General features: G+C 46.4%; 1 pseudogene across 1 annotated transcript; it reads right to left on the minus strand.

The window, feature by feature from the left end:
* Positions 1–1255: 1255 nt before the first annotated feature.
* Positions 1256–17120, minus strand: LOC148136133 (beta-1,3-galactosyl-O-glycosyl-glycoprotein beta-1,6-N-acetylglucosaminyltransferase 3-like; annotated as a pseudogene). The gene is made up of 2 exons (XR_015754752.1): positions 16353–17120; positions 1256–3456 (listed from the first exon to the last, which is right to left on the minus strand). The product of XR_015754752.1 is annotated as a beta-1,3-galactosyl-O-glycosyl-glycoprotein beta-1,6-N-acetylglucosaminyltransferase 3-like (transcript).
* Positions 17121–20352: the final 3232 nt, after the last annotated feature.

Consider the following 20352-nt stretch of genomic DNA (forward strand, 5'->3'; position numbering starts at 1 on the left):
TGAATACATCCCTAAATGATGAAACAAAATTCAGAGACAGATCTATAGTCAATGACAGTGTGGGGATGGCATTTCAAACCCATGGCCAAAGGAACAATGATGAGAACAATGTCAAGGTGAGTACTTCTTCTGTACCTAACACCATTCTGTCCCTGTCCTGGGAGTTTTTGAATAGGATGGAGTGGAGGGAGATTTACTCTTATCAATCCCAGGATTGTTCCTGCCCTGGATGTATACAGTTGGCATTACATGTGGCATTACAGAGGCAACATTTCTCTTTGTATAGCTTCTGCTGTCATTGCCCTGTCAATTTTGGTGGGAGATGGATAAAATGGAGATGTCTGAGTCCTTGAAGTTTGAAGCAAGCTCCATTAAACAATCCCTGGATGTTAGACTAACACGGGACATTCACACACATAGGTCAGCTTCCGTCATTTGTACAGAAACCACCCTGAACCCCTTGATTAGATTCCAGTCTGAAACTCACTCCTGCATATCTGGTATTCTTTATACAAACCACCCCGAGACCATCACTTAGATGTGGACATTATTGCAGTGTTCTGATTTCTGTTCATTAAACAGCCATCATCATTCTCACTCAGTCCCATTTAGTTCCCATTTCTACAAGTAGATTCTATCTCATTTGTTTTCTTTTTGACTGTTTTCATTTCTATCTGCATCCAAATGATATCCAGTGTCACTATTTCCGGTGTTAGTGTCTATAGTTAAAACATCTGACATCGCAATGTCCAGCATTACACTGTCCAGTGTCACAGTCTGATCTCACAGTATCTAGTGACAGTGTCCAGAGTGACAGTGTTGTAACCAGGGTGACCGTGTCAAGCGTTGGAGTGTCCGGACTGACTGTCATACAGGGAGTGATAATGTCCAGAGTTATTGTGCCTGGAGGTACAGTGTCCGGAGTGACACGGGAAAATGAAGCTGAACCAAAACCAACCTCCCGATCACTGGATTTGCAACACAGTGACATTCAACCGTTCAATGACACTCAAAATCGTTCAATTGTTCCTTACCAGAATTTACAAATAACAGATCTTGGATATCAAGTTTATAACTTAATAAATTGTTAATTTCTGATTATGTCACTTTAGCAGAACACAGATGATCATGAACCCACGCACCCCTCCAATTCGCACACCAGCAGACAGTTAAGAGATAAACTTGTTTAAAATTTTGATTTGCCAGTTGATAACAGTTTCAATGATAAATACTAGGCCATCATGAAATCCTTTGATGCTGGGTTGTATTACAGGTACAAGAACTATACACCATGTTTGAACTTAAAGTCACCAGTCAATGCGAACAAATTCTGCAGACCTGTGGAGACTAATACTCATTCCCGAAGACTCACATTCTTATCTCAGACCTTTTAACAAGTTAACAACTGGGGAAATAACGAGACAAAGTCAAACCAAAAAGAAGACCAGACCAGTCCAGCAACTTCCAAAGAAGCACTTCCTCCAAGCCCAAAATCCAGTCAGAGCGAGGTCACTCATGGTTTTTGCTTTCTTTCTCACCATTCTCTGTGGTTACCTGCCCGGCAGCATTCCTCTTACTGACTGACCCATTCAATATCCATCCAGCTGTCAGTACCTGAGCAGAACTACATCTCGGTGCTGAAACGTCTGCTGTGTTCAGAGAGCAGTAATTCACCTGCATTATCTTTCCTGGCCAGATCCTAACAGCAAACATCAGTCTTTTGTCTCTCTAGTTTTTTTTTTAAAGAAGAACTAGCCACTGTTCAAACTTCAATTCTCAATTTGGACTGACAGTTCCTAACGAAAATGAGAAAAATAAAAAAATAGTGATGGTCACAACACTGATCTTACAGTGTCCAGCTGTTCAGTGCCCACTCGTGCAGTGTTCCAGTAATGCAGTGTCCACTCGTGCAGTGTTCCAGTAATGCAGTGCTCACTCGTGCAGTGTTCCAGAAATGCAGTGCCCACTAGTGCAGTGTTCCAGTAATGCACTGTTCCAGTAATGCAGTGCCCACTAGTGCAGTGTTCCAGTAATGCAGTGTTCCAGTAATGCAGTGCCCACTAGTGCAGTGTTCCAGTAATGCAGTGTTCCAGTAATGCAGTGCCCACTCGTGCAGTGTTGAGTATTATTGGTGGATGTGTCCCTGTGAGACTGGGCACAAATAACCCCATCGACCTGTGGCCAACCACTTCAACTCCCCCTCCCACTCCACAATGACACTTCCTGCACCACCAAATCCAAGCTATCTGATGACTGGAGGAAGAACACCTCATCTTCTGCCTTGGGACCCTCAACCACATGGCATCAACATTAACATTACTAGTTTCCAAATCTCTCCTCTCCTCCCACCTCATCCCAGATCCAACCCTCCAAGTCAGCTCTCCCCTCTTGACCTGACCATCTTCCTTCCTAACTATATGTTCGACCTTCCCCATCGACCAATCATAATCACCCCCCCAGCTGGATTTACAAAGCACCTTTTCAGCTACCTTCCCCAAAAGCCCCACCCTCACTCTATTTATCTCTCAACCCCCTTAGTCCTCCACATTCCTGATGAAGGGCTTATACCTGAAACATCGGTTCTCCTGCTCCTCGGATGCTGCCTGACCTGCCGTGATTTTCCAGCACCACACATTTTGACTCTCACAGTAACTAATGTTACAGTGCTAAGTCTCAAAGTGCCCAGTGTTACAGTGGATAGTATTAAGGTATCCAATCTCCACAGTGTCCAACACTATAGTGCCCAGCCTCACACTGTCTAGTGTTACAGTGGCCATGTTACAGCATGCAGTCTCACTGTGCCTGGCCTCCACAGCAGCCAGTGTTATAGTATACAGTTTCACAGTGCCCAGTTTCACAGTGCCCAGTCTCTCAGTGTTTCCGATGTCTCACCCACCACGCCTACCACCATCACTGAGGTTTAATCTGTCCCAACCTCTAACCGAGCCCCAGTTTTACCAAGTGTCCTGTTTCGGAGATATTCCTCCATGCACTGTACTGCAGTGTTGTCCATGTTGGGGTCAAACTTATTTGCAAAAAAAATCTCTGACGGACCACCCAATGTAGATCTCCTGCCCCATACACACAAACCAAGTGGCGATACCTTCCCGTGCAGGGAGGGTATAGGGCACCCCTCGCAACGTCACCAGTCTCAAAGGACCACTTTACTGCCCGGCCAAGTGTCCTGGTGGCTCCTTGGTTGTATGGGATGGAGCCGGGTACATTGGGCATTCTGTGCAGGGTAGCCCACACATGCTCGTCCGGGCTGTAGGTATCCTCTGACCACTTGAGGAAGGCCTGGATCTCGGCACTGTCAAACACATGGCCGACAAACTCTCTGGAGGCCATGAAGTAGGCGCTGCCCACGAAGATGGAGGTGCTGATGTTTGGCTGGTCTTTCAGTTGCGCCGTCCAGACGACTTGGTCGAGGCTATCGTGGTGGTATTGCCAACATTTCTAAAAGGCAAGCACAAGAGAGAGTGAGAGAGACGAGAAAGTAGAAATGATAGCTTTTCAACTTCGCCTATGGCTTTTTTCCTCCCCAACTCCTCTGCACTCTCCTCGCCCCCAGCTCCAGCAAGATCCATGCACATCTCTCAGTTACTCACCTTACAGTGGAGAACAAGGTCATTCAGCCCCTCAGATCTTTCTCACTCCTATTGCCTAGTGCTAGTCACCTGCCTATTTCCCCATATCCCTGCCTCCTAAACCATCTCCCAATGCTCATTCGCTGAGCAAACATAAAACTCATCCTCAAAACACTCCCAGTGCATCTGGCTCCAAAAATATACTTCAAGCTGTGCCCTCTGGTCATAAAGGTTGAGAGCACCAGAAAAATAAATCCTTCAGCCCATCGTGTCTGCGCTGGCAAAACAGGCTCCTTGCTACTCCAGTCTCATTTTTCCAGCACTGGGAACATTGCCTTTCATGCCTCACCAGTGCAATGGAGACACTTTCCTGTGGCCATCAACTCCTGGAATGGGACTTGAACACAGAGCTTTTGCCTTAGAGAGAAGAACATGGTGTGCAGGGATATAGTTCTTTGAAAGTTGCATTGCAGATAGACAGGGTGGTGAAGTAGGTATTTGATACCTTTACCTTCATTGGTCAGTGCATTGAGTATAGGAGTTGGGATGAAATGTTGCAGCTGTAACAGAGATGGATACAGCTCTGAAAGATAGTGGAATCAAGAGTTATGGGAATAAGGCAGGAACAGGATACTGACTGTGGATGATTAGCCATGATCATAATGAATGGTGGTGCTGGCTCGAAGGGCCGAATGGCCTACTCTACCACCTATTGTCTATAAGTAGGAGTATCTTTGACTATCTCTGATATGCCTTTGTCATTAACAAGTGTGATCTATTGTCTGTAGAGGACATTGGTGAAGCCACTTTTAAAATACTGCATACACTTCTGGTCGCCCTTGGAAAGAAAGGATGTTGTTAAACTTGAGAGGGTGCAGAAAAGATTTACCAGGATGGAGCCGAGATTGGAGGGTTTGAGCTACAGTAAGAGGTTGAATAGGCTGGGGCTATTTTCCCTGGAGTGTCGGATGCTGAGGGGTATCCTTACAGAAGTTCATAAAATCTGGAGGAGCATGGATAGATGTTGAAATGATCAGCCGGATGATAGTACACTTCACACAGCTTCCTTTATCACATACATGCAAGAAGACTCAACCAGCCGGGTCAAAGCCCACCCTTGCCTGGAGAGTCTGAAACAGGCAGTTGCAATCACACTTTTACACACAAATCAGCGTTCCCTTTTCACGAATTACATTTTGATTTCAAGTCTTAGCAACACAACTGATCAATCAGATCCTGATCTAGGTATATGACGTTTAGCATTAGATCATTGACCTCTGACTTCTACAACACCTGTTGAGTGTTGTTTCGGTCTTCCTGCCTTCTCACTTAACTGGAGCTAGTTTCAGTAAGCTAGCTAGCTTGCATACATGCTTGGCTGCACTTTTCTGTTGCTGCTCAGAATTGTTTAGCTGACCTCCTTTTCTGTTCTTGCCCCATTTTGATTCCTTCCACGTCGGCTGTATAGCCAAAGGTCTTTTCCCAAGGATGGGGGAGTCCAAAACTAGAAGCATAGGTTTAAGGTGAGAGGGGAAAGACATGAGGGGTTACGTTTTCACGCAGTGGGTGATGTGTGCCTGGAATGAGCTACCAAGAGGTGGTGGAGGCGGCGGGTACAAGGACAATATTTAAAGGGCGTTTAGATGTGAACATTAATAGGAATAGGTGAGAGAGATATGTGCCAAAGGCTGGCAAATGGGATTAGGTCAGATTGGGATGACTGGTCAGCGCAGACAGGTTGAACTGAAGGGTCTGTTCCATACTGTATGATGCTATGACTCCATGCTCTCTGGTTATTTAGGTTTAGAGCACCAAAATAATAAGTTGCCCTTCAGCCCATTGTGTCTGCACTGGTCAAAAAGACAAGCTCCGAGCTATTCTCATCCCATTTTGCAGCACTTGGCCCATACCCTTGAGTGTCTCACAATAGCAATGAAGACACCTTCCTATGGCCATCAGCTCCTGTAGGACTTGAATCCAAAGCTCCTCCCTCAGAGTGAAGGACACCACACATTAGATTCTCTACAGTATGGAAACAGCCCATTTGGCCCAACAAGTCCACACCAATCCTCTGAAGAGCAACCCATCCACACCCATTACCCTACCCGATATTTACCCCTGACTAATGTACCCGAACACTATGGGCAATTTAGCACGACAAATCTACCTGGCCTGCACATCTTTGTGGATTGTGGCAGGAAAACAGAGCACCCAGAGGAAACCCATGCAGACATGGGGAGAATGTGCAAACTCCACATAGACAGTCACCCAAGTCTGGAATCGAACCCAGGTCTTTGGCGCTGTGCGGCAATAGTGCTAACCACTGAGCCACCGTGCCACCCCTTCCACAAGACACAAGACACTTTATTTACATTGTGTCAAAAGATATCTTTTATCCTCGGTCCTTGTGGCATCATGCATGGGAGATATGGATCCTTGAGGAGAAAGTGAGGACTGCAGATGCTGGAGATCAGAGCTGAAAATGTGTTGCTGGAAAAGCGCAGCAGGTCAGGCAGCATCCAAGGAACAGGAGAATCGACGTTTCGGGCATGAGCCCTTCTTCAGGAACATCGAAACATTGATTCTCCTGTTCTTGGATGCTGCCTGACCTGCTGCGCTTTTCCAGCAACACATTTTCAGATATGGATCCTTGGTTACCAAGGAAAGGATAGATTATCGATGGTATGCAGGAATGTGGATGGTGGAACAGGATCAAATGGGCCAATGGTCTACTCTTGTTCCTTGTATGTATGGGAGCAGATCTTTTTTTTTTATTCAACTTACATCGGAACTTGCCATCATCTCATACAAATGTAGTTTAGGCTTCATTTGCGTTTCAATTCCTCAGATCTCCCTACCAGGCCTTTAACCCAAAATCTTACATCTGCATTCCATTGCACTTGTACAATCGGTGAACAGTGAAGTATATTTCCTTGTCTTCATTAGCGAGTGCTCACCCTGTACCCATTGAATAAACCTCACCCCAATCTCCTTTGTTCCAATGGGAGCATCGTTGACCTTTCCAACTGAGCCATCCAACTTAAACCCTGGCACCATTCTGCAAAATCTCCTCCCTGTCCTGAGGGCCCTCACATCGTTTTATAGTCACCGGAAATGACCACAACAATCCAACTGGGGCTAAACCAATTCGACATGCAGCATAACTCAACCATTTATTGGCATCAATGCCTCTATTTATGAAGCCTTCTGCTTTTCTACCCTCTTATGGCCTCCCCCATCTTCTAATGTTGATGAATGTTTATCGCCAGATCCCTCTAATCCTTCGCACTCTTTACGATTGTGCCATTACATTTCTATTTCCTCTCCACATCCTTCTCCCAAAACATATCACCTTACACTCTTCTGTATTCACCTCTGACTGGATGCTGTCTGTTCATTGTGGTGACTCTGGACAATTCACATCGTCCTCACCATTTGCCAATCCTCCAGGTTTATCATTGCCCCGCATATAGGCATTTTGCCACATACTCCAAGATTGATATCACTGACATATTGAATAAAAGCAGTCGTCTATTTAGGGCTGAGATGCGGAAACATTTAACTTACAGGATAGTGAAGTTATGGAATTCTGTACCACAGAAAGCTGTGGAATTTGAGTCATTGAATATATCCAAGAATGCGATTAACAAATATTTAGGTTTCAAAAGCATCAAAGGCATGGGGAGAAAGTGGTAGTATGGCATTGAGATAGAGGGTTAGCCAGGATCATATAGTATGATGGGCCTCATGGAGGGCCAAATCATCTTCGCCTGCTCCGGGTCTTGATGTTTATATGTCCCAGCTGTGTGGATCATTCCCACCTACCAACCTACCAACCTCTCGTCCAAAACAAGATCCATGAATCAGGGCTTGTGTTGTAAATTTTGTTGTCCAGCCATTTTTATCTAGTGCCTAGTGAAACACTTCATTGAATCCAGTTCAGACAACATTCTCTGCATTCAAATTCTCACATCAATGCATGAGACGAGGTTGGAGACTTACTTTTTGAAAACCTGCACTGGCTTCGCTTCATTAATTTGATCTAAGGCAGGTTGGTGCGAATTGCAGCCATAATACCAGCATGAATGACAAGTGCATGATATAAAGTAAACTAGGATCCATGCGGTGTGAGCCTTGGAGACACAGGTTCAAGTCGCTTCTGCTCCAGAGTTGTGCGATAACGTCTTTGAACAGTTTCAACAGTAAATGTAAGACCATTAACAAGTCGGGACAGGAGTCGGCCATTTGGTCCCTCAAGCCAGCTTCACTAGGATCGTGGCTGATTCAACATTCCACAAGTCCATGTTCTTGCCCTATCCCCATAACGCTTAATTACCCAACTGAACAAGAATCTATCCATCTGAGCCTTAAATATATACAAGGACAGCTCTCTGTGGCAAGGAATTCCAAAGATTCACAACCTTCTGAGAGAAGAAATTCCACCTCATCTCAGTCTTAAACTGGTGTCCCTTTATTCTGAGACAATACCCCCCTGGTCCTGGACTCTCCCATGAGGAGAATCATCCTTTCACCATTTACCCAGTCACGCCCCTTAATCCTGTCCATTTCAATGAGGTCACCTCTCATTCTTCTAAACTCCAGTGAGTAGAATCCTGTTTAGCCCTTTGTTTTTAAGACAATCCCTCCATAATGGAGGCAATCCCACTGAACATTTTCTCTTAACTTCCTTCAATGAAACAACATGTTTTCTTAAATAAGGTGACCAGAAGTGCTCACAGTACTCCGGATGTGCTCTCACAAGCACCTTGCACAGTTGCAGTAAGACCTCCTGACTTTTATACTCCAACCCCCCTTCAAATAAGGGCAAACATTTCACTTCAGTTCTGAAGAAAGGTCACCAGACTCAAAACATTGACTCTGTTTTCTCTCCACGAATGCTACCCGACCTGCTGAGTCTCTCCAGAAATTTCTGTTTTCATCCAATATTCCATTAGTCTTCCCAATTACCTGCGGCCCCCGTGTGCAAGCTTTCCATGTTTCATTCACTCGTTCCCCAAGTCCCTTTGTGTTGCAGCTTTCTGAAGCTTTCTCCATTTAAATAATATTCTATTCTTTTGATTTCCCTTCCAAATGAACAACTTCACATTTTCCCACATTGCACTCCATTTGCCAACATTTTTGCCAACTTAACCTATCAATATCTGTCTGTAAAGCACATAAGATAACATTTTTTACTGTAACTCGATTATACATGACAGTAATATATCAGCAAGGTTTGAGAAGGTTTGTAGCTCAGGTTGAGGTTCCAGATGTAGGTTTGCTCACTGAGCTGGAAGGTTCACTGAAGATGTTGCCTAGTATGGTGACAAAACATCTGAAAATGAACCTTACAGCTCAATGAGCAAACCTACATCCAGAGTAATATTTCGAATCAACCTCAGAGTACAACGGGATCTTGATCAGATGGGTTAATAGGCCGAGGAGTGACAGATGGAGTTTAATGTCGATAAATGTGAGGCCATTTTGGAAAGGCAAATCAGGGCAGGAATAATACACTTCATGGTAAAGTCTGGGGAGTGATGATGAAACAAGAGATCTTGGAATGTAGATTCATAGTTTCTTGAAAATGGAATCGTAGATTGACAGGTTAGTGAAGAAGTCGTTTGCTACGTTTGCCATTATTGGTCAGTGCATTGTGTGTAGGAGTTGAGAGGTCATGCTGTGGTGGAACAGGACATTGGTTTGGCAATTTCTGGAATACAGCATGCAATTCTGGTCTTCCTGCTATAGGAAGGATGTTGTGAAACTTGAAAAGGTTCAGAAAAGATTTACAAGGATGTTGCCAGAGTTGAGTGTGGAAATGCAGGAGATTGGTACTAGATGTGGAATAATTACAGACATGATGGGCTGAATGGCATCCTTCCGCAAGAATTCTTTAATTCTGTGACTGACGCAGAGGGAGATTAACTTCAAGGTTCATGTTATCAGGAGGGACACCAAAGCCCTTTCCTTAGCTGAGATGTCAGAAAACTCTCTACTCTTTACATGAACTAAGGCATAACCTGTCTCCACCAATATCATCGCAAAAGTCAGCCATTCGTCCCTTCCAGTCTGCTCCACCATTCAAGAAGATCACTGCTCTTCTGGTTGCAATTTCAATCCCACATTTCTATCGGTTGCCCCGGGGTTCTTATCTTTTTTTTTAAAAAGGTCACCTTGCTCACCCTTTCATAACTTCATCAACTCAGCCTTCACAACTTTGTACAGAAGAGATTTACACAGTGCAACAGCCCTCTCAGGAGAAAATAATTCTGCAAGGCATTGGTGAGGTCACTTTTGGAGTACTGGGAAAATTTATGATCGCCCTGCTGTTGGAAGGGTGTTGTTAAACTGCAGAATAGATTTACAAAGATGTTGCCTGGACTGCAGGATTTTAGTTATAAGGAGAGGCTAGATAGGCTAGGACTTTTCTCACTGGAGTATTGGAGGGTGAAGGGTGACCATGTAGAGGTTTATAAAATTGTGGGGGAAATCAATAAAAATGAATAGCCCCAGGATGGGGGAGTCCAAACCCAGAGGGCATAGGTTTAAGTTGAGACCTGAGGGTGGTGCAAATACGGAGCAAGTTGCCGAAAAGAATTGTTGTAGTGGGTACAATCACAAGATTTAACAGACGACATAAATAGGACAAGTTTAGAGGAATATGGACCAAACACAGGATAATGGGACTAGTTCCAATTAGGATACCTGGTTGGCATGGATGAGTTGGACGAAAGGGTATGTTTCGGTGCTGTAGGACTCTGACGATATCTTATTCTACAAAACGTCTTGTCAAACCTACAAGAGAAAGCAATGTCCCATCAACCACCTTATCATGTCCCCTCAGAGAAATTTATACATTTCAAAAAGATCTCTCAGATTTCCAAACTTAAATGTGTAAAAGCCAATTTGTTCAAACTTCCTTCATAAAATAAACCCTTCATTCCCAGGAAAAAGGCAGGTGAAACTTGCTGTCAATGTAATTATTTTAAATGAGAGAAAAATGTACAGACTGATTCTGATGTGGTCTCATCAAGGCCTTGTATGGCACTCTCTCCACCCCTCAGGCCTGGAAATGGACTCTACATTTTGAAGAAAAATGTCTGTGCGAATGGACTCTGGACTAGAAAGGACTCTGTTTGTTGGTAATTAACTGTCATATGGTTTGTTGGGCTTATCACCTGCACTGGAGGAGAAACTGAGGACTGCAGATGCTGGAGATCAGAGCTGAAAATGTGTTGCTGGAAAAGCGCAGCAGGTCAGGCAGCATCCAAGGAGCAGGAGAATCGACGTTTCGGGCATGAGCCCTTCTTCAGGAATCTGCACTGTATTGTATGTCCCTGGGTCTGGCAGGCCTTACTGTGAGCTGGGAGGCTCATGGGTCGTCCTGAAAGCTGTCACCCCGAAAGGCGGAGGGTGGGTAGGCCATCCTGTGAACCTGAAGGTTGGTAGGCTGTCCCGAAAGCTGGACGGTGGGTAGGCCACCCTGATGACAGTCTCCCCGAGAGCTAGATGGTGGATAGACCGTTCTGACCACTGTCATCCTGAAAAGGGGTAATCGGGATGGGCTGTCCTAGAGGTGGTCGAAAGCTGTGTCAGAGCAGCCGAGAGCCAGAAAGTGCGTAGGGGCGGGCTGCGATCCAGAAGGCTTGTGGGCTGCCATGCACGCTGTCGTCCCAGGGAAGGGGACAGGCTGTCCTAGAGGTGGCCGAAAGGTGTGCCAGGATAGCCACTGGCCAGATGGCGCATCAGGGTGGGTGAGAGCCCAATGGTACGTAGGGGCAGAACGAGAGCTAGAAGGTGGGTCACTCCAGGTGGGTACTAGGGCGGTCAAAAGGTGTGTCAGGGCGGACCGAGAGCCGGAAGGTGCATGGGGCGGGCTGCCTTAGAGTGGCCGGAAGGTGGGAGGGATTAGGGTGGAGGGGGGGAGGCTCACTGGTTTTTGGGGGGTCTGTATTGTATGCTCTGTTTCTTACCCAAGTGGACTGTCTTTTATGTATGAATGTCATTGTTACTGTTTATAATGATTGAAACTGGGATTTGAGGTTTGTCCTAATTTCCCTGAAAACTGGTTGAATGTCAGGGTTTGGGGCTTGGCTTTGTCATTCCCCTCCCTTGTAAAATTGCTGTTTCTCTGTATACAGCTGTAAATGTAATTGTTTGTATAAACTGTGAATTGTTTACTAAAATATAAATAAATAGGACTGTCTGTTTCCTTCCTGGTGATGGAATATAAATTGTGAGGAGCAATTATAAATGTTGTCTGCAAAAATCACAAAGCTGAATCATGAAAGAGGAAGGGGAGTGTAGGTTAAGCTAGATATGCTTGTACAAACAGTTATAAGCATCTGTTTCCCACTTCTGCAAAAAGAAAAACCACAATCAAGAGGTCATAAGGCTCAGTGTGGACGAAGAATGAGAGGAAATGTTGCTTTAGCAAGCAAGGAAGCAGATGGCAGTGAAGGAGGATATACGCTAACAATAGACCACAGAGGGATGTGGTAAAATGGCCAAGCAAAACCTGTACTGTTACACACAAGGCCAGATAAGGCAAGAGATAAACAAGAGGAATGGCTGCTGGGTTTAGAATAATGGGAGGAGGGAAAGAGAAATGAATTGTATTAAGGTTTTGTACTGTGTGCCTACCTTGTAGACACCAGTCTTGCAAGAGTATATCAGATGATACTGCTGCTGCAGATCTTGTCTTGGACTGAAATTATGAAGTGAGTGGGTTCTATTTCCCACATAAATTAAGATTTACACTCTTGTTATTTTTCACGGCATCTGACACCTACACACGACATGGGTACTTGGGAAAAATAAGCATGACGGCTGTCGGGTGTTAGTGGAAGAAAAATAAACAGGCATGTCAAGGGATCTGCTCACTGAGAGTTGGCTCTAGGGAAGCTGGATCAGCATATGAAGGACTCTTCAAACCTCTTGAGAGGAGACTGACTTCGAAACAGCCTCAGTGTGTCTTATGTGCTGCTGTTGGTGTCTTCCTACTGAGGAGGAGTTTAATTTTAATTTATTTTTCATAGTTTGAATGTGATTGTTTTCTGGGGTTTCTTTCTGCTTATTTCTGTTAATTTGAAGCTGTGCTCAGCTGCACAGGCAGCTACTACCACCACTGCTGCTACAGTCTGGGCCTGCTCCTGCTACTGAAGCATAGGCCTCGCCTGCACCCCTGCTGCTGCTGCCTGGCCTACCTATACCTGGGGACAACTTCGACTGCTATTCCGAAAAAAAATAAACAGGACGATCAGATGTTCTGTTCACTCTGAGCTAGCTCTGAGGAAGCTGGATCCGTGTCAAGGACTCCATGTGAAAACAAAAGGGTGAGTTGGTGACTGGATAATGGCCTGTGTGAAGTTATTCCTGATGTAGGGGTTTCCTGCTCCTCGGATGCTGCCTGACCTGCTGTGCTTTTCCAACATTGCTCTAATCTTGACTGTAATCTCCAGCATCTGCAGTACCCACTTACAGCATGGAAACAGATCCTTCGGTCCAACCTGTCCAGGCCGACCAGATATCCCGACCCAATGTAGTTCCACCTGCCAGCACCCGGCCCATATCCCTCTAAACCCTTCCTATTCATATACTCATCCAAATGCCTTTTAAGTGTTGCAATTGTACCAGCCTCCACCACATCCTCTGGCAGCTCATTCCATACGCGTACCACTCTCTGCATGAAAAAGTTGCCCCTTAGATCTCTTTTATATCTTTCCCCTCTCACCCTAAACCTATGCCCTCTAGTTCTGGATTCTCCGATCCCAGGGAAAAGACTTTGTCTATTTATCCTATCCATGCCCCTCATAATTTTGTAAACCTCTATAAGGTCACCCCTCAGCCTCTGACGCTCCAGGGAAAACAGCCTCAGCCTGTTCAGCCTCTCCCTATAGCTCAAAACCTCCAACCCTGGCAACATGCTTGTAAATCATTTTGGAATCCCTTCACGTTTCACAACATCTTTCCAATAGGAAGGAGACTAGAATTGCACGCAATATTACAACCAATGTCCTGTACAGTCGCAACATGACCTCCCAACTCCTGTACTCCATACTCTGATCAATAAAGGAGCATATACCAAACGCTGCCTTCACTATGCTATCTACCTGCGACTCTGCTTCAAGGAGCTATGAACCTGCACTCCAAGGTCTCTTTGTTCAACAACACTCCCTAGGACCTTGTCATTAAGTGTATAAGTCCTGCTAAGATTTGCTTTTCCAGAATGCAGCACCTCACATTTATCTGAATTAAACTCCATCTTCCACGTCTCAGCCCATTGGCCCATCTGGTCCAGATCCTGTTGTAATCTGAGGTAACCCTCTTCGCTGTCCACTACACCTTCAATTTTGGTGTCATCTGCAAACTTACTAACTGTACCTCTTATGCTCGCATCCAAATCATTTATGTAAATGACAAAAAGTAGAGGGCCCAGCACCAATCCTTGTGGCACTCCACTGGTCACAGGCCTCCAGTCTTAAAAACAACCCTTCACCACCACCCTCTGTCTTCTCCCTTTTGAGCCAGTTCTGTATCCAAATGGCTAGTTCTCCCTGTATTCCATGAGATCTAACCTTGCTAATCAGTCTCCCATGGGGAACCTTGTTGAATACCTTATTGAAGTCCATATAGATGACATCTACTGCTCTGCCCTCATCAATCCTCTTTGTTACTTCTTCAAAAAACTCAATCAAGTTTGTGAGACTATTTCACTATCAACCTAAGAACAATCCTTTACATGCTCTGAACCAAACTTACATTCTTCTGTTCACTCTTAACTTTTAAGGGGTATCCATGGGCACCCGCATGGGCCCCAACTATGCCTGCCTCTACATCTATCAGCACCATTCCCCATCTTTTCCTCCACTACATTGATGACTGGATTGGCACTACCTCGTATTTGCATGAGGTGGTTGAAAAGTTCATTAATTCTATCAACACCTTCCAACCTGACCTCAAATTTACAATCTCGGACACTTCCTTCCCCTTCCTGGACCTCTCCATCTCTGGCAACCGACTAATCGCAGACATCTACTACAAACCCACCAACTCCCATAGCTACCTGAAATACACCTCCTCCCACCCTGCCCCTGTAAAAACACTATCCCATATTTCCAATTTCTCTGCCTCTGCTGCATCTGTTCCCAGGAGGACCAATTCCACCACAGAATATCCCAGATGGCGTCCTACCTCAAAAACTACAATTTCCTCTCCCACATGGTTGACAATGACCTCCAGTGCATCTGCTCCATTTCCTGTACCTTGACCCTTGAACCACACCCCTTCCAATGCAACAGGGACAGAACCCCTTGGTCCTCACCTTCTACCCCACCAACATCCGGATACATTGCATTATCCTCCACCACTTCTGCCACTTACAAACAGTCTGCACCATTAGGGACATATTTCCCTCTGCACTCCATCTGTATTTCAGTGACCATTCCCTCTGCAACTCCTTTGTCATATTCACACCCCCTAACAACGCACCCTCCCCACCTGGCACCTTCCCTGGCCTCTGAAAGAAGTGCAAAACCTGCATCCACACCTCCCCCTCACCTCCGTCCAAAGCTCCAAAGGATCCTTCCACATCTGACAGAAATATACTTGTACCTCCACCAATGTCATCTAGTGCATCCATTGCACCCCATGTGGTCTCCTCTACAGCAGGGAGACAGAACTCTGACTTGTAGATTGTTACAGAGAACATCTCTGGCACACCCACACCCACCAACCAACCCCACTGCCCCGTGGCTGAACACTATAACTCCCCCTCCCACCAAGGGAATGCAGGTTCTGAGCCTCCTCCGTCACCAAACCTTTACCAGCTGACACCTGGATATTCCACCTTGGAACCCTGCAACCAGGTGGATCAATGTCGATTTCAGTAGTTTCCTCATTTCCCCACCCCAACTTATCGCAGTCCCAAGCCTCCAATTCAGCACCACCCTCCTGACCAGTCCATCTTCCTTCCCACTTGTCCACTCCACCTTCCACAACCTCTTCCGCCCCCCCCCCCCCCTGCATATCTTAATCTATCTATCACATTCCCAGCTACCTTCCATCCCCAGCCCCACACCCATCCCACTTATTTCTCAACCCCCGGGTCCACAAGCCTCATTCCTGATGAAGGGCTTATGTCTGAAACATTGATTCTTCTGCTCTTCAGATATTGCCTGACCCGCTGTGCTTTTCCAGTGCCACACTCTTGTCTCTGATCTCCAGCATCTGTAGTCCTCACTTTCTCCTACACTCTTAACCTACCTACATTCCTGTATACTCTTCTAATCAGTCTATATCCCTCCTTATCCCTATCCCAGGCCCAGCCCTCTCTTTCTACCCCATCCCTTTCACCTGACCATCTTCCTTTCCACCCATCTGCTCCACCCCATTCACTGTTCAATCACAGCCACCTCCCCCCTGCATCCACCAATCGCCATCCCATCCACCTTTCCCCAGCCCCACACCTCCATTTATTCTGCAGCCCCTTCCTCTCCCCGGGTTCTGATGAAAGTTTCCGACCTGAAACGTCAATTGCTCTTCTACTCTGTTTTCAGCTCAACTCTCCAACTCCTCTATATTCCTTTGTACATTCTGAACCTCCCTCCATGCAATTGAACTGTTTTGACAACCCTGTGTCTCTTTGTACAGGCAGGAGTGAATGACTGGAGGGGAGAGAGAGAGAGATGATGGAGGGAGGGAGGGAGGAAGGATGGAAAACACTTGGATGAAGAGAGGTCCAGCAGACAGGAAGGCGATTACCTTTTTGAACCCTGGTGCAGGATCCGACTCAATCACATTGGAGCCGTTCAGAGCTCTGAGGCTGCGGACTATCTCCCGGTTGGTCTTCAGGGGGAAGTCTTGGCCACACACATTGATGAAGTACCTCCAGCGGACAGGGCTCTCCAGCAGCTCCTTCATGCAGTTGAGATCCGCCTGAATTCTGCTCCATCCAGCATAGGTGACCCACTCCAGCTTGGCTGCGACAAAGACATTGTGAAAACACGAAGCAATGGCCCGAACGGCCGCATGAAATTGACTCGGGGATTTGCGGTCCACGTGGATACAGTAGACGTTCTGTGGGGCGTAAATGCTCCGTAGAAGCCTCTCGAACATCTCAATGTTCTGGTGAATGACCATGGAGTAAGCCAAGGGGAAGTGTTCCTCCTCAGGGCTCAGGGGGACAGTGATATACTTGCGGGCCCTCACAAACGATCTGCAATTTCGGGTCATGTTCAGATAATCTCCCTCAGTGACGGCTTGGTGCTTGAGGGAGACAGTAATGGAGTTGAGGAGGGCCCTTTCCACCTCCTGCCTGTCCCCCTGGATGATCTGCCAGCAGGTGGAGTTCTCCTCGACCAGCAGAAGGTGTTCCTGCATTGGACTGGCGCCTGGTTTCACCAGCCTGAGGGTCAGCCTGCCTCCTCCTCTCTGGACCAGCAGCCATTGGCACAACAAGACCACACTGAGCACACACAGCGCTGATCTGAGGCACGACCAGCGGGTACAACACTGGCTCAGCTTGGGCATAGCACTTTCCAGAGGGCAGTGTCCACAGCTTATAGGCGATAGGCAAATGCAGAATGGATGCTCTCTGTGCTGGGCAGCACTGCCTCCACCAGGCCGTGGGGAAGGAGTGACTGCAATTTGCTGTAGAGGTCGCAGCAGCCAGTCCCCTCTCCTTGTCTTTCCTTTTCCCAAGATTCAACGAATGACTCCGACTTTCACTCCCTCTCCCCCGGAACTGCTCTCCCTCTGGAATTCCTCTCCCACTTTAACACCTCTCCCTCTCTCTGTGACCCCTTTGTAACCCCTCTCCCTCTATAACCCCTCTCCCTTTGTAATCCCTCTCCTCCACTAACTCATCCCTCTCCCTCAGTAACTCCTCTCTCTCTTTCCCTCTGTAACTCCTCTCTCTCTCTCACTAACTCCTCTCTTTCGCTGTCCCTCAGTAACTCCTCTCCTCCCTCTCCCTCTGTAACTCTCTTTCTCTCTCGGTAACTCCTCTCTCTGTCTCTCTCAGTAACTCCTCCCGCCCTCCTCTGGTTGAAACCCAGCCAATGTTCCGTTGTTTCTCTCTCGGAGTCCGGGCTCCTCTCGCTCCTGTCTGCCTGCCTGGCTACAGGCGTTTCCTTCCCCCGTCTCTGCTTCTCTCCGGCCGTTCCTGGACCGGTGTTGCCCGGGTGAAGTAAACGAGAGGATCGCGATAGTCTGGATCGGAGAACCTACAACCAGAGAGACACAGAGCCAGCCAAGTCCTATTGGACCCACGCCCCAGCCTGGGCTGAGATGCTCTTTCAGGAAGGAACCTGCCATCGAGCCCACAACAATGTGGGAGGGGTAACCCTTGGATGAAGAGAGACCAAGAGACGGGAAAGTGGTTACTTGTTTGTATTGTGACTCTTAACTGCCGTCTGGGCTATTAGGGATGGCCAATAAACACTGGCCTGGCTAACGGTGCCCCCCATCCCATGGATTTATTTGAAAAAAAGTGGCAATAGTAAATCAAATTAAATCAAACTTCACCACCCGTCATCTCTCTCTCTCTCTCTGATGCGAAATTGGAATTATAGTGATTTGATCGTTCATAATAAAGCAGTGAACCTGAGCACAGCGAGTTGATATGAATAAAAAAAAATGCCCCTGGCCGAAAGTGGATCAGAGGTTAGCATTGAGGGAGCATAGTGCCAGGAACCAGAGTTTGATTCCAGCCTTGGATGGCTGTGTGGAGTTTTGCATGTTGTCTGCTTGGGTACCCTTCGGGTGCTCTGATTTCAAAGATGTTCAAGTTAGGTGGATTGGCCATGCTGAATTGCCCATAATGTCCAGGTTAGGTGGGTTACCATATCCCCACACACACACATACACACACAGCAGAACACTCCTGCAGGTTTAGGCAATGCTCAATCTAATGCAACATCCTGGTGGATCTCCTTTGCCCCCCCTCCAGTACAATCACATCCTTCCTATAATGCGGTGACCAGAACTGCACACAGTATTCCAGCTGTGGTCTCACCAAAATCCTGTAAAGCTCCAACATGACACCTCCCTGCTCATGTATTCAGTGGCTTTGACCCTTCTTAATTCCCTTACCTGTCTATCCTGCCGCCTTCACGGATGGCTGGACACACAAACCAGGATCTGTCTAATCTTCTGTGCTTGCCAGGGTCCTCCTATTTAACATGTACTCCCTTGCCATGTTAGTCCTCCGGAAATGCATGTCACAGAAATTTGGGCATTCAGTAGCACAGAATAGAGAAAAATATGACTGGCATCAAGAGCTGGCATCTTTTAAGCATTGTAACTGTGCCCACATACATTCCATCACAAACCACTCTGGGGAAAAAAGAGTTGCTCCTCAATCTTTAAATTTTTTTCCTCTGACCTTACAAACATGGCCCTGAGTCTGAACTCCCCCACACTAGGGAAAAGACCCTTGTCATTCACTGTCATGATTTTATAAACCTCAACAAGGTCACCCCTCAATTTCCTATGCTGCAGTGAAAAACACGTACAGTTCTGATGTGGATCCTTCAGAGAGGGGACAGAAAATGTTGACCAGGACGTTGCCTGGAATGGGGGATTTTACCTGTGAAGAAAGATTGGATAGACTGGGTTTATTTCCACTAGAATGCAGGAGGTTGAGGGGTTTGTAAAATTGTGAATGGGCATGGATAGGGTGGAAAGTATGAGGCCTTTTCTCAGGGTGGAAGAGTCAGTTACTCAGGGACACAGGTTCAAGGTGCAGGGGTCAGGGGGTGTTCTAAAGAGATATGTGAGGCATGTTTATCATGGAAAGGGTGGTGAGTTCATGGAACACACTGCCAGAACAAACAATGGAAGCAGACACAATTGTAGCTTTCAAGAAGCATCCAGCAGCAGGCATGAATAGGAAGGGAACAAGGGAATACGGATCCTGTAAGTGAAGACAATTTTAATATGGAAGGCAAAATGTGTCAGTGCAGGCTTGGAGAGTTGAAGGGCCTGTTCCTGTGCTGTAATGTTCTTTGTAAAATGTCCCCAGACTCTCCGGTCTATTTTTATATCTCAAACACTGCACTCCTGGCAACATCCTGGTGAATCTTTTCTGAACCGTCTCCAGTTTAATAATATCCTTCCTACAGCAGCGTGAGCAGAACAGGACACAGTCTTCCAGAACTGGTCTTACCAACTTCCTGTCCAACCTCAGCACACCATCCCAACTCCAATATTCAGAGAGCTGAAACAATGAAGGTCATCACACTCCAGCAGGCATTGTTTCACCCTGACTCCCCTTGTAACTGTCCACATCTCGCTGGGACACTGATGTGAAACATCTTGGCTCTTTAACTGATTCGACCAAGTCTCATTTCCTACTGTTCCTGTGTATCCCTCAGAACAGGAATGTAATGTGCATTCCCATGGCAACATCACAATGACATGCTTGTTTGTGGATTCACATGAAGTGGGCATCACTGACTGGGACAGCCTTGTTAGCCATCCCCCTAATCTCTACAGCATAAATGATAAGGAACTCTCCTCTTTAACTCCACTGTCCTTGTGTTTTAAGAACCCTGACCACAAATGCAAAGTCACATGAGGAGAGAGCTCCAGGATTCTGTCCCAGAAAAACTGAAGGAAGGATGGTTAATTTCAAAGTTGGGATTAAGGGTGAAGTGGAGAGTAACTGCAGAAGGAGTAGTGTTGTGTCATATTGCTGGCCTTGTCTTCAAGGTGATGTTGATGTTGGGTTTACAAGGTGCTGTTGAGGGACCCTTCCTGA

The sequence above is a fragment of the Chiloscyllium plagiosum genome, unplaced genomic scaffold (genome assembly GCF_037043375.1).
Source record: "Chiloscyllium plagiosum isolate Xiang-an unplaced genomic scaffold, Cpla_swu_hap1 HiC_scaffold_47, whole genome shotgun sequence".
Classification (NCBI taxonomy): domain Eukaryota; kingdom Metazoa; phylum Chordata; class Chondrichthyes; order Orectolobiformes; family Hemiscylliidae; genus Chiloscyllium; species Chiloscyllium plagiosum.